Source organism: Giraffa tippelskirchi, chromosome 9 (genome assembly GCF_054371585.1).
Source record: "Giraffa tippelskirchi isolate mGirTip1 chromosome 9, T2T-mGirTip1v1.2.pri, whole genome shotgun sequence".
Taxonomy (NCBI): Eukaryota; Metazoa; Chordata; class Mammalia; order Artiodactyla; family Giraffidae; genus Giraffa; species Giraffa tippelskirchi.
In genome coordinates, this window is record NC_137283.1 from 134,406,858 (window position 1) to 134,425,533 (window position 18,676).

Sequence of the window (18,676 nt, forward strand, 5' to 3'; positions counted from 1 at the left end):
GCTTGTGCTTGTTTTAATTTTCCCCATATTTTTTGCTGGTTACTTTGCATATTAGTAAGTATGAGTTGACTTGAACTGAATTTAACTTGTTTGGATCCACCTGCTCTTGAGTCAACTGGCACCCCAAAGGCATGAGGATAGAGCATTCCTTTTCAATAATTAATCTGTGAAATGATTTCCTACTCTATATAACTCTTGGAATTCTCACAGATAGTCACAAAGGATGGAAAACAGCTGGATATTAGAGCAGGACATTACAGACCCAATAAGCCAACCTTATCAGCTTTCTTTTCCCTTCACTCCAAAGTATCAGGAGTGACAATTTCAGGAATTATGCATAAACTCAAAGCCACATCCTACTGTTAAATTCTTGGCATTATTTGCATCAAGATTTTGTCTCTTTTTTAATTCAAAATGTCCTTTATTTCCTTTTGAATTATATTATTTCTAACAAATCTTTTAGTCTTTTATTTTTGGCTGTGCTGGGTCTTCACTGCTGCTCACAGGCTTTCTCTAGTTGCAGAGGTGGCTACTCTTCATTGTGGTTCACAGGCTTCTCATTGTGGTGACTTCTCTTGTTGTGGCACTGGCTCTAGGCCCTCCACCTCGGTGGTTGCAGCTTGCTGACTCTAGAATGCAGGCTCAGTAGTTGTGGCACACAGGCTTAGCTGCTATGTGGCATGTGGAATCTTCCTAGGCCAGGGATCGAAGCTGTGTCCCCTGCATTGGCAGGAGGACTTCTATCCACTACTCCACCAGGGAAGTCCAAGAATTTGTCTTTTATGTTGTGTATTTACATATGGATGAAAGTAGTGAAGTCATTTTCATTGAGAGCATTACCAGTTAGAGTTTGAAGGCTATGAAGGTGGTGATTGTTATTATCATTCAATAAAGAGAAACAACAATTGACTTAGAAGGTGAATGGTAAAACAATATAGAGTCAGTGTTTCATGAATGTATTTACACACTGCTGTATTCAAAATGGATAACCAACAAGGACCTATACAGTACAGAACATGGAACTCTGTTGAATGTTATGTGGCGGCCTGGTTAGAGAGTAGTTGTTGGGGAGAATGGATACATGTATATGTATGGCTGAGTTCTTTTGCTGTTCACCTGAAACTATCACAACATTGTTAATTGATTATTTGTTGTTGTTACTCAGTCACTAAATCGTGTCTGACTCTTTGCGACCTCACAGACTGCAGCATGTCAGGCCTCCCTGTCCGTCACTATCTCCTGGAGTTTGCCCAAGTTCATATCCACTGAGTCAGTGATGCTATTCAACCATCTCATCCTCTGATACCCCAAAAACAAAATAAAATGTTCCAAAGGGAAAAATAAGTTTAAAAAAGACCTAGGACATTAAATCAAAAGTAAACCCAACTGAAAATTGGTAGTTTTTAAATTTTATACTCATATAATTTCGACTAATTCTTGATGCATATGATTAGCCAAAAATTGAAAAACAAATGCAAAGATCAAATTTCCACCTTCACTCCCTAATCCCAAAGAAGGGAGTTGAAAAACTAACTTACACATGTTACTGGGTTGACTTATTTAAAGCACAGCTACCCTAAATGGTTATAAATTTCTACATATATAGATGTTAGCAGATATTTTTATATGGGCAAATCCTGAATAGGAGGGGAAAGTAATTTCGACTTTGGGCATACAACTAGCAAATTTAAGAATAGGAGTTTTCTTTTTAGCTTGTCCTAAAAATAACACCATGACCTTTGATTTCAGGTAGCAGAGCCTGCTAGAGCCTGACATCCTACTATGAAAAAGGTAAGGTATGGAAGGAAGGAACAATCCTAGTGGAAAGCCTAGCATAAGATCACATATCGACCAAATCTTCCTGTTTAGTATTTCCACTTGTAGACTAGATTTTACTCAACAGAAACAGATAAAAAATATGTGCTTTTAATTTCAGCTTCTTTTTTTCTGAAAAAGAAAAGGCAAAGCATCTATCCTATAAGATGAATCAACTTAAATAGTGTTTGCTAAGTACTGTATCTTCTAACTCTGGCCTCTCTAGAGTTTATTTAATGTGGTTCATCTTCAGGAAGTTGCAGAGTAATGAAGAAGAGTCATACAGGAAGTAGTGACAATTTTAGTGTTATCTTTAGGAAAAGTTCCATGAAACAAAGGAAGCCATTTTTAAACTGTCTTAGAATAGGTTTTTTTTTTAAAGCTAGTTTAGGATTGTATAATAAAGCATGCCTATTATTTACAGTTATTCCTTTAACAATAATAATTTTCACACGTGTTTTGGTGATTAACGATACTATTGATATGATTCCCTAAAAGTCTCATAAGTTTTATGTAAAGTTGTTAGACTTGTTTTTTTTTTTCTCTTAAGGCTTGAAATAGATATTTCAAGACTTGTGCAAAGCCACATAAACCAGTTAGTGGCAGAACTGGTGTTAAGGGCAGGTTTACTGACTTTAGCTCCATCTCCATTGTTTTGTTTTTTTTTCTCATTACCACAGCCTTTCTTATGTGATTTACTGTGGGAAAATGTATTCTGAGAAAAAGAAACATAAATGGAAAAGAGTAATGTGAATTCTGACTTACAGATGTTGTTTCAGTAATCTTCAGCATCCTGGTTTATTTCATTCCCAGGCTGTTAATGTCCTGCAATGGATGCTGACATAAAGCAATGTGGTTCCAGACTTGGGCTCAGAAGGCAGGTGTTTGGGTAGGGCTGGTTCTTCTCACTAAATGTGAGAGTTTATGTCTCAGCTGCTCCTTTGGAAAAAGGAAAGTATAGCAAAAACTACCTTTGGGGTAGACTGTGAGAATTCAATGAAGTACTGTTTATTTAAAGTGTTTATAATAGTGTTGATGTATATAGTAAGTGCTCCCCAAATGTTAAATACCATTATATTTACTTTAATTATTAATATTATCAAGGAAAATGAAAGATTTATTTTCCCCAATCAAAATACTAAAAAATCAGGGACCAGGAGAAATTTGGATTTGGAAAAAGTGCTTCTCAGTGCTCCAGTGATCTTGCTCATAAGCATTGTTAGCTCATGGTAAGGGCCAGTAAATGAGAAACAGAAGAATAATGTTTTCAATTAGTAAAAACTTCATAAGTGAGGTTAATTAGCAGCTTAGTAACTAAATTAAATTATCATGCTTTGAAACTCAGGTTTTATTCTGAAAAAAAAAATTGTTAACTAGACTAAGAAGTCCCTTTAGATGTGGCATTAGTCCTCAGGATAGAAGCTTTGTGATGAATTCTAGGCAAGTGAATTTAAGACATGGATTAAATATTCACTAAGTATGTGAGTTTAAAAATTATGAAAGTCTTGAGAATTTGTCTTAGAAAATCTGCCAAAAGTAAGTACTGTAAAAGTAATAGTTTAATTTTTGGCTCTGATTATAGAAATTGGCGCTTCTTTTTTTCTCATCCAGTTTAATATATATAGCTAGTATAGTTGGAAAAATATTTTTGATCATGTGGTCTTAAGCTTTACAAAATTCTAACCATAGCACCTTATTGCACAAATGGAATCTATAAAACCCAAAAGGAGCACCTGTGGTGTTGCAAGAATGGGGGGCTAGAGCTGGACTTACTGTTTCTACAAAACTCACCACTCCTGCAAAACTCTTGAGTGTACCTCTTCTGTTTTTGTTGTTGAACTTCCCTGATCAGGGTTTGAACCTGTGTGCCCTGCAGAGGAAGCATAGTCTTAGCTGCTGGACCACTGGGAAAGTCCCACGTACCTCTCCTTTAACTGGTGAGGAAACTGACTCCATAGACAGTGTGTGCCTTGCTCAAAGACACTCTCAGATGGACAGTGGCAGAGCCAGTTGTTGAATAAATATATTCTCCTCTTCTGCTCTTTTGATTGCACCATATATCTTTCTTAGTAAAGAATCTATAAATTAGAATCCTTTAACAATCCAGATTCTTTTCTCTTCTCCACTTTTATTATAGAGGTATACCTGACAGAAAGTCCATTTAGCTTGATATCAGCATGATGGACATGCCCTTGGATCACTGCAAATCCTCCCAATGTATAACTGATTAACTCATTAATCATCTGTTGATCACCTGCTCTGTGCACCTACTAGGCACCAGTAGAAGGCTTACTCTACTGGGAATAGAGTTACTCCCTGGGAATATCAAGCTGATGACAATGCTGTCATTTTCCTCATAGGTATAAGAAGAATATATAGAGAGATACATAAACAAATGCTGTGTATATTGAAGTGGCTTAACTAGAAAGTAAAAATTATGTGAAAATGTCAATTCTTTAAACATTAAATAATTATTATTATATAATGCTCTGTTCATGGTAAATGAAATACTTATATACTAGAATGGCAGGATATTAACTACTTTTTATTTAGACTTCAAATATTATTTATTTATTTGGTTGTATTGGGGTCTTAGTTGCAACACATAGGATTTTTGTTGTGGTGCTCAGATTCTCTAGTTGTGGTGCCTTGGCTCACTCATTGCTACTTTCCAGAAGCCTTCTACAATATGAATCCTTCAATGTCTTTGGGAAATGGGAAAAGACAGTAGTTTTAGAAATTTCTGCTGACCTTAAAAAAAGAGAAGATGAATACCTGTAGGTGGTTTGACAATTGACAAGCTCAGGAAAATGTTCTTGGGAATGTGCAATAATGGTTTGTTCAAATTAGATGATATCCTGAATCAGAAAGGGCTTTTGCAGATCCACAGTTATTTCAGCTGTCAACCCACAGGATGCCAAGCACTAAAGCATGTTTTGTGAGTGTCAGGGTCATGGGAGACAATTTTTGGAGTGAGTCTCACATTTCTCTGTCTTGTGAGCAGAAGAAATAACTAACTTTGTTCCATTCTATTATTTCCAGACTGTTTGTACAGTGAACAGCCTTAAAAAATGGAGATAATATTTCCCTTCAGAGCAAAGAGCAGGCATGCTTACTGCCCAGTATAAAAGATTCAGGTTCCCTAAGCTCAGGGTCCCTCTCCTATAAAGCTTATTATATATGTCCAGGTGTCACCTGACCTTCTATACTGATCTTCTGGCTACCATTAGTGCTAAGAGGAATAAAGTCAGTTCTGATGCAGGCATGTCATGTCTTCTTCCAGCATCTGTAAAAGTATGTATGATAGGCTGAATGTTAGTTTGCAAATAGCCTTTTCAGCACAGTTCTGACAGCTGACAAGCCATCTCTTCCCTCTCCTAATCTCTGGTCTAGTGCAAAAAAAAAAAAAAAAAAGCACAAGACATTTTGGGTCCATGAGTATGGTTTCCTGAGTTGTGTATTTTTAGCAGGATGATTCTGGCATCTCAGAATGCACATTGTTTGTGGAAACCAGATATGTAGTTGGTGGAGACTAATCAGCCAATCATGACACTGCAGAGAATTTGGACACTTTTAGATAGTTCACTTCTGCTCCTCTCCTGCAGACTTCAGTCTCTTTAAGACCAGCCTTGAGCAAACCTGGGATATAGGTCTTTGGTCTGAGAAACTGCTTTTATTTTTTCCTTTCATTACTTAACATATTTAGAAATTATCCTCACTGTTCCTCACTGGGCTGGATTTTCATCTTTAAGTGCCTACTAGACTTCCATTTCTGAATACACTTGAAATGAATTCCATTTCATTTTTGGATGATAATTCTTGATATTATCATGAATGATTGACATGAACACAACAAACCATTTCTGATGAGATTTAAGATCATTTAAGATGTGGATTTTTTTTTTTTCTTTAGTATTATAGATTAAGTAGGGGCCAGTCATGGATAAGAAAGTTCTCCAACCTTGGCGTCTCCTCTCATGAAAGGTTAATACAGTTTTCTAAGATTTAATGATGCCCAAAGACTCTGAGGTTCACTTCTGTACATGACTCATTTTGTTTATACTCAACTATCTTCAGAGTTTGTTTGGTTTTTTTGTGCTACGTCACATACCATGTGAAATCTTATTAATAGTTTCCCAATTAGGGATTGAACCTATGCTCCCTGCAGAGAAAGCATGAAGTCCCAACCAATGGACCACCAGGGTAATTCTTGTCTTCAGGGTCTGGACCTCAGTTTGGTCCCGTTAACTTATGGTTCACTTATTCTTCTGCAGTTCTACCCTCTCACATCCAGCCTCTCAAGTCACCCATTTGATTCTGGGAGCTGGTCAACCCTGATGCCTTGCAGGAGCTCAATAAACATTTGTAGAATGATTCAGTGAAGGTATTGGGTCTTTTTTATTTGAGTCTTTTAACCAGTACTCTTCAATCTAACCAGTTCCTTGATTTCCAATAAAATAATACATGGAAAGCGTGGTAATAATGCCACAAATCATATGATAATAACAACATTGACCGAGAGCTTACGATACCATGCCAAGTGCTTTAGATATTAATATATAGCCTTATTTAATCTCCACAAAGTTACTGTATTATTATCAATACGTCAATTATTTATTTTACAGATTTAAAAAATGGGCACAACAGAGAAAGTTTGTAATTTTTCTAAAGTCACGCAGTGACAGAACTGAGATTCTTTTTTACCTTCTAAAAGAGCCAGGGGTATCTGGTGCACATATTCTATGGTTGAAGAGGAGAACTGAACTTTTACTTTTGGCCAAGGCTGATACAAATCAGCCATAAAATTGTTTTCTTTGTCACAGGATCAGGTAAAAGATCAGAGCCAAACTAGAAAAGCTGATCTTCGTTGAAAGCAAGCTATGTGTATTCTCACCCAACTATTCATTTACACAGCTCTCTCGCATATTAGTTGGATGATTAAAAAGAATAAAAATTTCTCCATGAAAATTTCTGTGGTATACTCCATGGTGGTGTGCTTCTGGCTATAATGAAAGATATTTGCATTTTTCCTTTGCCTTATCAGAATTCTTCCTAACTGAATGGCCTGTGGCACAAACTTACTTTCCCAGCTCTATTATGTAGTGGGTGGTGAATAATTTATTTCATATTATTTGAGGTCTATTATTAGAATGAGAGGAAACCATGAAAATTATGGGTTCTTGGTTCACTACTTTAACAAATATTTACTGAGGGCCAACAAAAACAATATTTACTGCATGAGCAGAAAACAAAAAGACACAGTCCTCGCCTCCTCAGACTTGGTTGTTGGAGGTTTGGTTTGCATTGTTTACATCAAAGAGCCTTGCAAATAAATATAAAAATAAAGCTGGGATAGGTACTTAGAAGGAGAGTACATAATAGTATAACTGTAAGCATTAGGGGGAGTGGATCAAGTTGGGGAGGTCAGGTAGTGTCTTTCTGGAGAAATGAAGGCTGAGCCAAGGTCAAGTACAGTTGTTACCCAGATGATAGGAGACCAGCGATGGGGATATGAAACAACACAGTATAGTTCAGCTCACTGAGTATTTACAGAATGTCCACCATATACCAGACATTATGCTTAGATGTTTGGAAATGAAAAATGAATGAGACGTGGTTTTTGCCCCAGTAAATAACTCACTATCAGGGTTTCATCTTCAGGTGGTTGAGAAATTAGGAGAGTCACATCGTTTGTGATTTTTTGGCTTTCCTGTGTAGTTTGAGTTTCCTTTGTTGTCAGAATTTCCTCAGCGAGGCAAGTCCTTCTCAGGAAAATGATCATAGTTTTTTGTCATGGAATAAGGGTTTAAAAATGAATATACATAGTCTCCTAGTTCAAGTCCAGCAATACTATTCTAGGTTTTACCGTCAATTGAATATGGCCTCACAGTGGAGCACAGGCCAGTTTCAGAGCCTGTCGACAGCACGGTTCCAGGAAGGAAGCCTGACTGCCACCAAACAAGAAACCCATTATTTCTTTAACTCTCTGTCTTTTTTAACCATTAACTCAATTACACAGTAGAGTAAAATTGCTCAATAATTAATCTAGCCATAGAAACAATGAATCAACACACTGTATATGCACTTGATTAATCTCTTTTCATGTTAAGTGTCACTCATATCTGGAGTACAAACTCCTCAGGACACACAAGTCACACACATATGAAAGTCATGGGTGTAAACAAAGGGGAGAGGCAGCAACCGTGGAAAAAGGGAGATTGCCCAAAACCACAGAAACAGGATGAGATAGCATACTCCAGGGCTGGATCTCTGCCCCAGGCTCTGGGACATGTCCTCATTCATGGTACCCACCAAGAGCACATTCTAGGCCTACCATCCTGCTCTCTGCAAAGGGCTAGGCCCTCTCATCATCTTTGAGCCTGTGATTCTGGCCTAGCTCCCTATTCCATAATCTGTGGGCTCTTTCCCTGCTTGGCTTCATACCCTAGTCTTGGAGGAGAACTTTCTCCAGGGCCACTTCTGAGCAATGTACCTCTGCTCTTCTGTTTGATCTTGACTGGGCCACTGCACCACCAAGTTCTAGACACCTGGAATGCCACCCTGACGCTCCCTGCTTGGCCTGCTCCTTTTTCTATGATGCACAGACCCCTACACAGGAATGGATGAGGAAGACAGTGACACCCAGACCTGTGTCTCAGTTCTACTATCTCATTTCATTTTTTCTTACTTTTCACTCTTCTTTGCAAGGACTCATAAACTTCATTTGTAGTTAGTGTCAATATATTATGCTATTGAGGCTTTCTCTTCCTGGATGCAAATCCTAAACACTTGTTTTCTTTTTCTGTGTTTCATTATTATTAATTTTTTGTTTGTTTTTTTCATCTTTGAGGATTGATCTGTTAGGGGACAAGTAATATTTTAAGGGGACCCTTAGGTATTGCATCACTAAGTGACTTGTCCAACTTCACAATGTGCCCTTGATTATGGAGCAGTTAGGTAGAAAAGGAGAACAGCTCTCAAATTTTCTTTCTTAACTGAGTATGCATAACCAATATTGTTCAGATTCAATATGTATATTAACTAAGTGATTGAATGTTAGTAGTTTGAATTTACCAACTAAGGAGTTTTAGTTTTGAAGACTGAAGGAAATTAAGTTACAGACAATGTCATTAAGTGGCCTTCTGGAAAATGCAAAATATACCTCTGTATTCACAATCCATGAACATTTTGAGACTTTGCTTTTGAAAATGCAGTCTGTGTTCTGTCTAACAATTCCACACTCTTCCTGTGAAGAGTTATTATCAACCCTGTTCATGAGAGCTGTGATTTTTGCCTAAAATTTCTAAATGAATGTGGTGAATGTCTAGCAAGTTGTTTGTCTATCTGTCTAGCAAGTTGTTTGCATCCTCTCGTTTCCAGATTATTCTGAAAATGAAATTTACATGTGCACCATTTTACCTCTTGAACAGTTATTCAAAATGTTTCTGCTTAATTTTTTTTTCTGGAAATATTATTAACAATATACTCCAGTAATGATCTAGCCCAAGATGTTCTTGTGTTATTTTGGAGCTAGTTGCTAGTGACTCATAGCATGTTGGACGTCCAAGCTATGGTTAACTGGTGGTCAAGTTAGGAAATTCTGTTCCCATTAACTCTCCCTTTCTTAGCCCAAAACACCTCTCTACTTATTTTTTTTTTTGTTTTTGATTCGTCATGCTCATAGTCTCTGCTTGGTGTTTTCAAACCCAAAGTAGATGCAATGACATGCCATAATGAGTATTGTTCCTACTGCACTTCCAGCTTAGCTAAAAACAGGAAATACAGGCCATTTCATGGAAAAGCCCACTTTTGTGATATTTCCAACCCAAAAGGTTTGGATCAACTTTGAGTATCTGAACTTTTGGCTTCTTACTTACAGTAAACTTTCTAACTTCAGAATTTTAGCACAATTTCTACTTATAAGATGATGCCTTCCATATTTAGACTATGCTGACACATGAACTAGTTTGCTTTGAAACCATTTTTATTTAATGTTAGGATGTACTTGTAGCCAAAAAAATCGACATGAGAAAGTTGTGTGAATCATAAGATTTAGAGCATAATTGTAGAAAGAGATACACTTCCCATAGTTTCAAGACTTTCCTTACTTATTGGACAGTTTACTTAAAATGGGTCTATTTTTATAAGGTTTTACCCAATAAGTGAATATTTGATGTATAAATTTGTTACGTAGAATAAACCCAGAAGCAAAAATTCTAGTTTAGGCAAAAATAGTCTGACAACTCTTTTGGTAAGGATTATCAGGCCCTATCAGGAAATAAATCTAAATTACTTTGCCCGTTAATAATCAACCAACTGACTTTTAGTAATCCTAGGTAGGAGGCAGAGGGAGTTTAAAGTTAGAACTTCGTGTGCACTGTATTTTTTCAAGATCCAGTGAGGTAAAAATCTCGTTGGGTCAATTAAGAAAAGAAGTCACGTAAGGTTACGTTTATTTGATTCCAAAAAAGTAGAGTGGCCTTGGACAATTCATTATGTTATTTTTTCAGTGTCAGTGAGGGGCCTATTTTTTCTTGGTTTCTTCCATATTGTGTGACTGTGTGGACTGACCGTAAGGAATTGGATGGGTTGCACTGTTTCATTCATTCTCTTCTGACTTAGCCATGTACTGTGATCTTACAAAACCATTCATCATGGTTTTCAAGCGTGATAAATGGTGGCATGAACTATAATTCCAGGTTGAGTCATTAAATAAGTTTATTTCATTTGCCTTTGTAAGATATAATTGACTACATTTCTATTTTCACCTTTGATTTAGTTTTAAAAGCAAGTCATCTCAAGGAAGGGAGATGAAAAAAATAATAATGTCAAGGAACATGGAGGTTAGAGATAACAGAAGCATTTTCAGAAGGATCAAGGCTCTCTAGCCTTAACCTTTATTGAGGAAAGATTTTAACTCAGTGTTTGTTGAAGTTTTGAAATGACCAAATAGTAGTTCCTTTTATTCTGTTTCTTGCTGCTATTTAGCTGGAATGTACTGGACAGGATTAGAAATGACTGTTCTTTCTTTCTTTTTTTATGATTCAGACAAAAAGGAAAGTGCCAGAGTTCTTAAAAATTATCTTTCTTTATGAGATTCCAAGCCTTTGTGTAGACTCAGAAAGTGGAGACAGTATCTAGGTTTTTAAAGAGTTTATCAAGCTGTACATAACATACTAACTTTAAAAATTTTGCTCATGATTGAGTTGACAATATAATCTTCCATCCCAGGTCAACCCTCCTCCCCTAAACCTTCTTCCAAAGCAAGAAAAATAAAGTAAAAGATGGCTAATACCTGTTAAAATGCTGCAGAAGCCAAACATTTTTCTATTGTGTCTGTATCACATGATATCCATTCTCCCCTGCATAACTCTTGGAATAATGTCACTCACAAGTTAAGATCTTGCATTTAAGATTTTTAAGCTCTAGCTGAATAATGCTGGATAAGTTAGGAAGTCCTAATAGTGAACTTATAAAGAAATGTTGACAGGGCTTGGATTCTCATAGAGCTGGTGGGTACCATGATTATAATAATGGTTTCTTTTAAAACTCTTCCATTTAATGTTCCAAACATTGGAATTTGTAGTTTTTCCTTTGGTTCAGAGATCAAAAACATGAACAATTTTATATTTCTTAGGCTGGACGGCCTCTGTGTTTCCACAGTTTCTGTGGGAAAGCGATCCACTCTTTCTCAGTGTTATTAAAACCACCATCTTGGCTCCACTATGTGCTATTACAAGCACTTTCATTATGTCTCGTATCTCCTTTTAGGAAGTTGGACTCTGCTTATTGCTTTTCTTTTTTCTTATTGGTTTTTAAAAGCTACATACTGTAAGTGAAAAATGGTTTAGAAATCGAAGGTAGGATAACACATGAGGTTAAAAAGGTATTGTGAGAGACAGATTATTGGAGGTCAAACCCTTCTTCCACTTAGTATCTTTGTGAGTTAGACAAGCTGGATGACTCGAAGCCTTATTTCCCTCATCTGTAAATTGCACATATTAATAGCATCTGCCTTGTGAGGCTTTTGTAATAATTAAATAAGGTAACAAATGTGAAGTGACTGGATCACAGTAAATTCTCAACAACTGGTGCCATTACCAGATTATTTAGTTATGTATTTAATTGAGGGGCATATTGGACTGGGTAGCTATTCCCTTCTCCAGGGGAATCTTCCTGACCCAGTGTTCAAACCCAGGTCTGCAATGCAGGAGACCCAGATTCAATCCCTGGGTCAGGAAGATCTGCTGGAGAAGAGAATGGCAGCCCACTCCAGTATTCTTGCCTGGAGAATTTCATGGACAGAGGAACCTGGCGGGTTACAGTCCATGGGGTTGCAAAGAGTTGGACATGATTGAGTGGATAACACACACACAGACATAGTTGCTTTATGATATTGTGTTGGTTTCTGATGTACAATAAAGTGAATCAGCTCTGTGTATGCATATATCCCCTCCCTCTTAGGCCTCTCTCCCATCCCCCTCCATCCCACTCATTTAGGTCACCATAGAGCAATGAGCTGAGCTCCCTGTGCTATACAGCAGATTCCCACTAGCTATCTGTCTTACACATGATAGTGTATATGTGTTCTATTTATTTGGAAATATTATCTAGTAGCAGTTACTGTCTTACTCAGATAGCTTTGTTTTATAACAGGCATATTTTAGTGTTTTTGTTTTCAAATAAGATAAATTAAACTTTATTCATTCAACAGCTCTTTATTGAGTACCTACTATGTGCCAGTTGACTAAACACAGCTTCTTCTGTTATACATTATGATGTTTGCCTTTGACTTTTTCTGTTTTGTTGTGTTTTTGTGGTTATCACATTATGGAAGTTCCTCAGTATTCCTAATTTTCTAAAAAGTTTTTCTACCATGAATGAACATGAGTTTTATCAAATGATTATTTTTTCCTAGCTCTTTTGAGATGACCATATGAGTTTTCAGGCTTCCATGGTGGCTCAGTGGTAAAAGAATCAGCCTGTAATGCAGGAGACACGAGTTTGATCCCTGGGTCGGGAAGATCCCCTGGAGAAGGAAATGGCAACTCACAAGAGTATTCTTGCCTGGGAAGTCCCATGGACACAGGAGTCTGGCAGGCTACCGTCCATGGGGTGGCAAAGAGTTGGACATGACTTAATGAGTAAATAACAACAACATATGAGTTTTCTCTTTTTCTTTCAGTTTGTTGAATTTTATTAAAAGATTTTAAATATTAAATCACCTGGGCACATTTAGTGGAAACAAATCTTAGTTTTGGTATTTATCCTTTTAATTTACAACTGAATTTAATTATGTGCTTATATTTTGTGTCATGAATTTTATATTTGTGTTTAGGGGAGAGATTTGCTTGTTATAGTTGTATTTTTTCATACAAAATTCTTGTTCAGTGTTGATATCACATGCTGCCCTCACAAAATAAGATTGGAAATATTTCCTTATCTCTTTTTTCTGGAAGCCTTTGTGTTAGATTGGTGTTATTTCTTCCTTGAAGGTTTCAAGGCATCACTGAGGTAACCTGGGCCTAAAGGTTTCTTCCTGGGAGAGAAATTAGAGATTTAATTTCTTTCACAGGTACAGTATTATTGAGATTTTTCATTTTTTGTGTGTGTCAATTTTTCTTCCTTTTTTCCTTCCTCCCCTCCTTTCTTTGGAAGACTAGTAGTTGCTAGTTTTGGTTCAATGTCTCAAGGATATCAGATCCAAGGTCTTTGTGATTTCTCTTCATATTTTCCTTGTGGTTGAGCGGTGGCTGCTGTGGCTGAAGCCACCATGTTCAAGTCTCAGGTTGGAAATTAGTGGAAGCAACTCATAGCAGCTATTGGAGTCTTTAGAAGAATGCAAAACTTTCTTTAAAGATTTAGATTTCTGTCTCTCTGGCCAGAACTGTGTTTCATGACCCTCACCTTACTGCAAGGAAAGCTGAGAAATGCTATCTGGACACATTTCTGTTCCCACAACAATGCAGGTTCTGTTAGGAGGGAGAAAGGAAAACAGATTGTGTAGACAACTATCTGTGTGTCTATCATAGGTGTGACATTAGATGTGATTCTTAGGAAAATATCTGTGGGCACTATCAAAGGTGATTTGGAGCTAGACGACTTGGTTGACATATTCTCCTAAGTTTAGTGGCCATGATAGCTAGAGATTATTATATTGATGAAAGATATGAAGGTGATACTAATGATGACTTATAGTTCAGTGATACCTCTGGGATGTTTATTTCTATTTGAAAAAAGTTACTAAGAAATAATTAACAATAATAATAACCATCTAAGAGGCATGTCCTGGTAATGTTAATTCATTTCATTACATTCATTGCTTCATCATCACATGTTTATTTGGCACCTCTGTGTGCTAGGGACAGAGCAGTGAAAAAAGATAGACCAGCCCTATTTTCGCAGACCACAAAGTCCGGCTAGGGAGATAGGCAATTAACAGGGGACCCAATCAGAAAGATTATTATGTTTTGTACTATGGAAGTTCCTTGGTGGCTCAGTTGGTAAAGAATCTGCCTGCAGTGCAAGAGATCCAGGTTGAATTCCTGGGTTGGAAAGATCCCCTGGAGAAGGAAATGGCTACCCACACCACTATTCTTGGTAGAGAATTCCATGGACAGAGGAGCCTGGTGGGCTATAGTTGTTGGGGTCGCAAAGAGTTGGACGTGACTGAGAGACTCACACTTTCATGCATGGGAAACGAGAAAGGACAGAATGATGAGACAGAGTCGCTGGGGTGTGAGGGGTCAGGTGCTATTTCAAATAACGTGGCCAGGTCGGAAAAGCCTGTCTGCAAAGGTAACCTTTGAGTTGAAGGATGAGAATGAGCCAAGTGTGAAAAAAGCCAGAGTATATGTGTTAGGGTGAAGTGAGAAGAACAGATGCAAAGACCTAGAGGCAGAAAAGAGACAGAAATAAGGACTTGAGGCTGGTGTGGGTGCACCTGGGAAGAACAGGGGGGTAACCTGTGGTGAAGGAGGCAGGGGTCTTTCCTCAGGGCCTGTTGGGCCATTGTGTAGGAGCCAATGGAAGACTTTAAGTCATAAAGTTGGCAGTCTGGTTTATGTTTACAAAGATTCCTCTGATTGCCATCTGAGAAGGACTGGAGAGAGGCAAGGGGGTATGTAGGGAGACCAGTTAGGAGGACCAGTTAGGGGGTTAATGCTCTGGCCCAGGAGAGAGATGATGCTCTGGATGAGAAGGGTTTCAGAGGAAATGGGGAACACCTGGAAATGGTGGGGCAGAAACTAATGGTGTACTTGCCTATGGATTACACAGGGAAATTAGGAAAAGCCTTGTTTCTAAATATTTTAAAAACTTAGTTTTTGTGTTATCTGTAAACTCTAATGGCAGCATCCTAACTGGGTTCTTCCAGTTCTTAACTCAAACTTCATACATTAAAATGTTAATATCTACTGGGATAACTGTTTTCTTTTATTCTTTAATTAAAAACAGCAACAACAGCAGAAAAGGATTTTTAACAGAACAATAATCCCAGCTTGGTATTTGCCCTTGAAGATCTTGCCTGTGTCCTTTATCCTAAGGGAAATTCCTCCTTTCCTGTTTTTTTCTAGTTTACAGAAACAAATATCCAGAAAAAGATATATAATATAGTTTTTTTTTAGTAGGAAAGGGAATAAAAGAGCAACAGCAACATCTTTCTCATATATTATTTCTATACATTACTGTAGAATTTAATGACCTGAAGAAAAGCAAATGGTTTTTTTTTATGTAACTTTATTTGAAATAAACTTAATCTACACTAGTGAGTCCCTCAGTTTAATGTGCACATAAATCACATGGGGGTCTTGTGGAGATGAAGATTCTGACTCAGTAAGTCTGGGTGGGCCAAGGTTTGCATTTCTACCAAACTCCCATCTGGCCCACAGACCACACTCAAATAGGAAAGATGTTAACTTTACTCCAAATGGGCATTGTCCCTGCTCTTAATCACTTATAATTTTATTTTTCAGTGTTCCAAGATCATCAGATTGGAGAAACTGACCCATTGGAACTTAAAACATACTTGGTAAGTAGAAGAAACAAATAAGGAATTTTTTTCCTCTCTGGAATTTATTTCTAGGTTTGTAATTCACATTCTGTTTGGCCTAAGAAAGCCTGGCATATTGATTGTTGTCTGGTATGTTCTTTACCCTAATGACTAAGAATTTAATTACATTCCAAATTGTGACTATTTTCCTAAATATTCCCAGCTGCTTTCAAGATGAACTCTATAACATTACTAGAAATAGGCTCTGTGGCCTTTTTGGGAAGTCTGCAGTATGATCATATGATCCCAAATAGCTTTACTCAACATGTGCTGTTAAGAAGACCACAGAATTTTAGAGTATCTTTTCAAGTTAGCATTAATCATATGTGGTTTTCTTCTGAAAACATTTCTTTCAAAATGACCCACATTTTGAAAAGAAAAAAACCCATATCAGTTTAGATGAGATATTGATGGAGAGGATTTGACTCAGAAACTTTATCTAGAAATAATAGATTAAATTTTTTTCATTATTTTTATTATTATAAAAAAGCACAAACTACTGAAACATTAAACTTTTTATAGAACTATATTGCTTAAAAAATTAAGTTAGATCTAATCCCAGTCCTAGAGATGTGTGTACGTATGTTAAGTCGCTTCAGTGGTGTCTGACTATTTGCAATGCTTTGGACTGTAGCCCGCCAGGCTCCTCTGGCCATGGGATTTTCCAGGCAAGGATACTGGGATGGGTTGCCATTTCCTCTTTCAGGAGCCCTAGAGGTAATAAATGTTAATACTCTGGTGTCTATTCTTTTTCTATGCATTACTAATATTAAATGAGTATATATACATATGAATGTACATATATTTTATACAGGAATTAGACTAGGTCATAATATTATTCCATAATTTCCAAACAGCAGTACTGAATGCCTAAAATCAAAATAGATGAAATCTTTGGTATGTTTTCTTTTCACATGGAAATAATAGATTTTAATATTTTCTATGTCAATAGTTTTTAGGTATATACTATCAAACTACTTGTAAACCAACGGGGAGGGCTTATTTAAGTAATAAGCTTTATTACTAAGTTACAAGTGCCAGTACTATGTACAAGAGTACATAAAATTGAAGTCAAAATTATTTTATCAAAATTTTTTTTTACAAATTGCTAGTTTTTAAATACCCAGAATATAATTTTTAACAGAAATATGACCTTTGAAAACCTTTTAACTCCAAAAAGTAGGCTAATTTTAAAGGCATTTGATGACTTAATTATTTAAATGCCATTCAAATTGGGATTTACAAAAATATATATTTAGCCAAGAAGTATTACTTAGCTGAAAACAGGAACAAGAGATTCTCCCTGCTATTATAATATTATTCAATTTTTACTAAGCCCTCTCCATTTTCTGCCTCTTCTACATTTTATTTTATACATACAAAATTTTCTGTAAATGCAAATACTTACATAGCACATTTTAAAAAGTATGCATGTGAACCCATCATCTCTATAAGAATTAGAAAAATGCCAAATATCTTTTTATTCTTTCCTTATCCATCTCCTGTTTCTTTCCAAGAGGTAACCTCTACGCTGAATTTTTCATTAATCATTCTCTTAAAAATTACTACATATCCACATGAATTGAAATAAGATATAACTTATACCTGTGTTTTTTAAGCTTTATAAAAATGGTTTCATACTTATCTTTCTAGTCTTTTTCTACTCGATATTATTTCTAAGATAATACACATTAGTGTCTGTAGTGGTAGGCCATTTCTTTTCATTGCTGTATGATATTAACTTTGTGATTGTATCAAAATTTGTCCTTTTAGAAATGGAGATTTGATTTTCCAGTTTTTACTGTTATTATGAAACATACTTCTCTAAACATTCTAATACATTTCTCCTGATGCACAAATAAGGAGATTTTTTTAGGTTGTTTATATTTTGGAATGAAATTGCTGAATCATAGCAAGTGACCAGCTTCTCAAGATAATATGAAGTTCTTTTCCAAAGTACAATTTTTTGGTTCTAGAAGCAGATCAATTCCCATTGATCCATCTCTTGGTTTTGTTATTTTTCTTAATTTTTTAAAAATAAGTATAATTTTATTATCTTCATGTGAAGTTACTCAACTATTGCTAGAGTTGATAATTTTTTATACATTTATTGACAATTTGTGTTTTCCCCTCTATTAAATGGTGGTTTATTCATTTTTCTCATTTTTGTATTGAGTTATTTGTTTTCTCTTATGTTTCATTTTTCATTTAAGGACTTTATTATTTACTTTTTTTCTAATTTTTAAACAGGAAATACATCTAATGCTGTGTTAGGTATGGATTCTCCTTCTAGTAATGTCAGAGTAACTCAGATCAGATCAACCATGCCAATGAGAACGTTATACACATAAACAATATATACATAAATCCACAACATATGCATATTTTACATCCACACATGTAGTTGCATACGCACATATTGCATGTGTGTGATTATATGTATGTGTTTATGTGTGTGTGTGTGCATGTATATATATCATAACTATCTGAAGCTATTTGAAGACAAAAAAAAGGTGTGCAGAAATGAAGATGTATTGATCCTTCAAAGAATAGAATAGCATTAGGTGAGTTTCGCATATTCCCACTCACCAAATTATTTTCAAAGTTACCATAGAGACTGGGCTTCCTAGGTGGCGCTAGTGGTAAAGAAGCTGCCTGCTAATGCAGGAGACAGTAAGAGATGCTGGTTAGATCCCTGGTTTGGGAGGATCCCCTGGAGTAGGATATGGCAATCCACTCCAGTATTCTTGCCTGGAAAATCCCATGGACAGAGGAGCCTGGCGGTCTATTGTCCATAGGGTCGCAAAGAGT

At 36.4% G+C, this 18,676-nt stretch overlaps 1 long non-coding RNA gene across 6 annotated transcripts in view; it reads left to right on the forward strand.

Annotated features, from left to right (window-relative positions):
* The window catches only part of LOC145521746 (uncharacterized), a 300,074-nt gene that overhangs the window by 19,182 nt on the left and 262,216 nt on the right, over positions 1 to 18,676 (forward strand). For 4 of the 6 annotated variants that reach the window (XR_014065655.1, XR_014065654.1, XR_014065653.1 and 1 more), the window contains exons 1-2: positions 1,362 to 1,791; positions 15,789 to 15,844. This is a non-coding gene — a long non-coding RNA (uncharacterized LOC145521746). Of the gene's footprint in view, positions 1 to 1,361; positions 1,792 to 15,788; positions 15,845 to 18,676 lie in introns of those variants that run through there. The other 2 variants (XR_014065650.1, XR_014065651.1) reach the window with 1 other exon arrangement.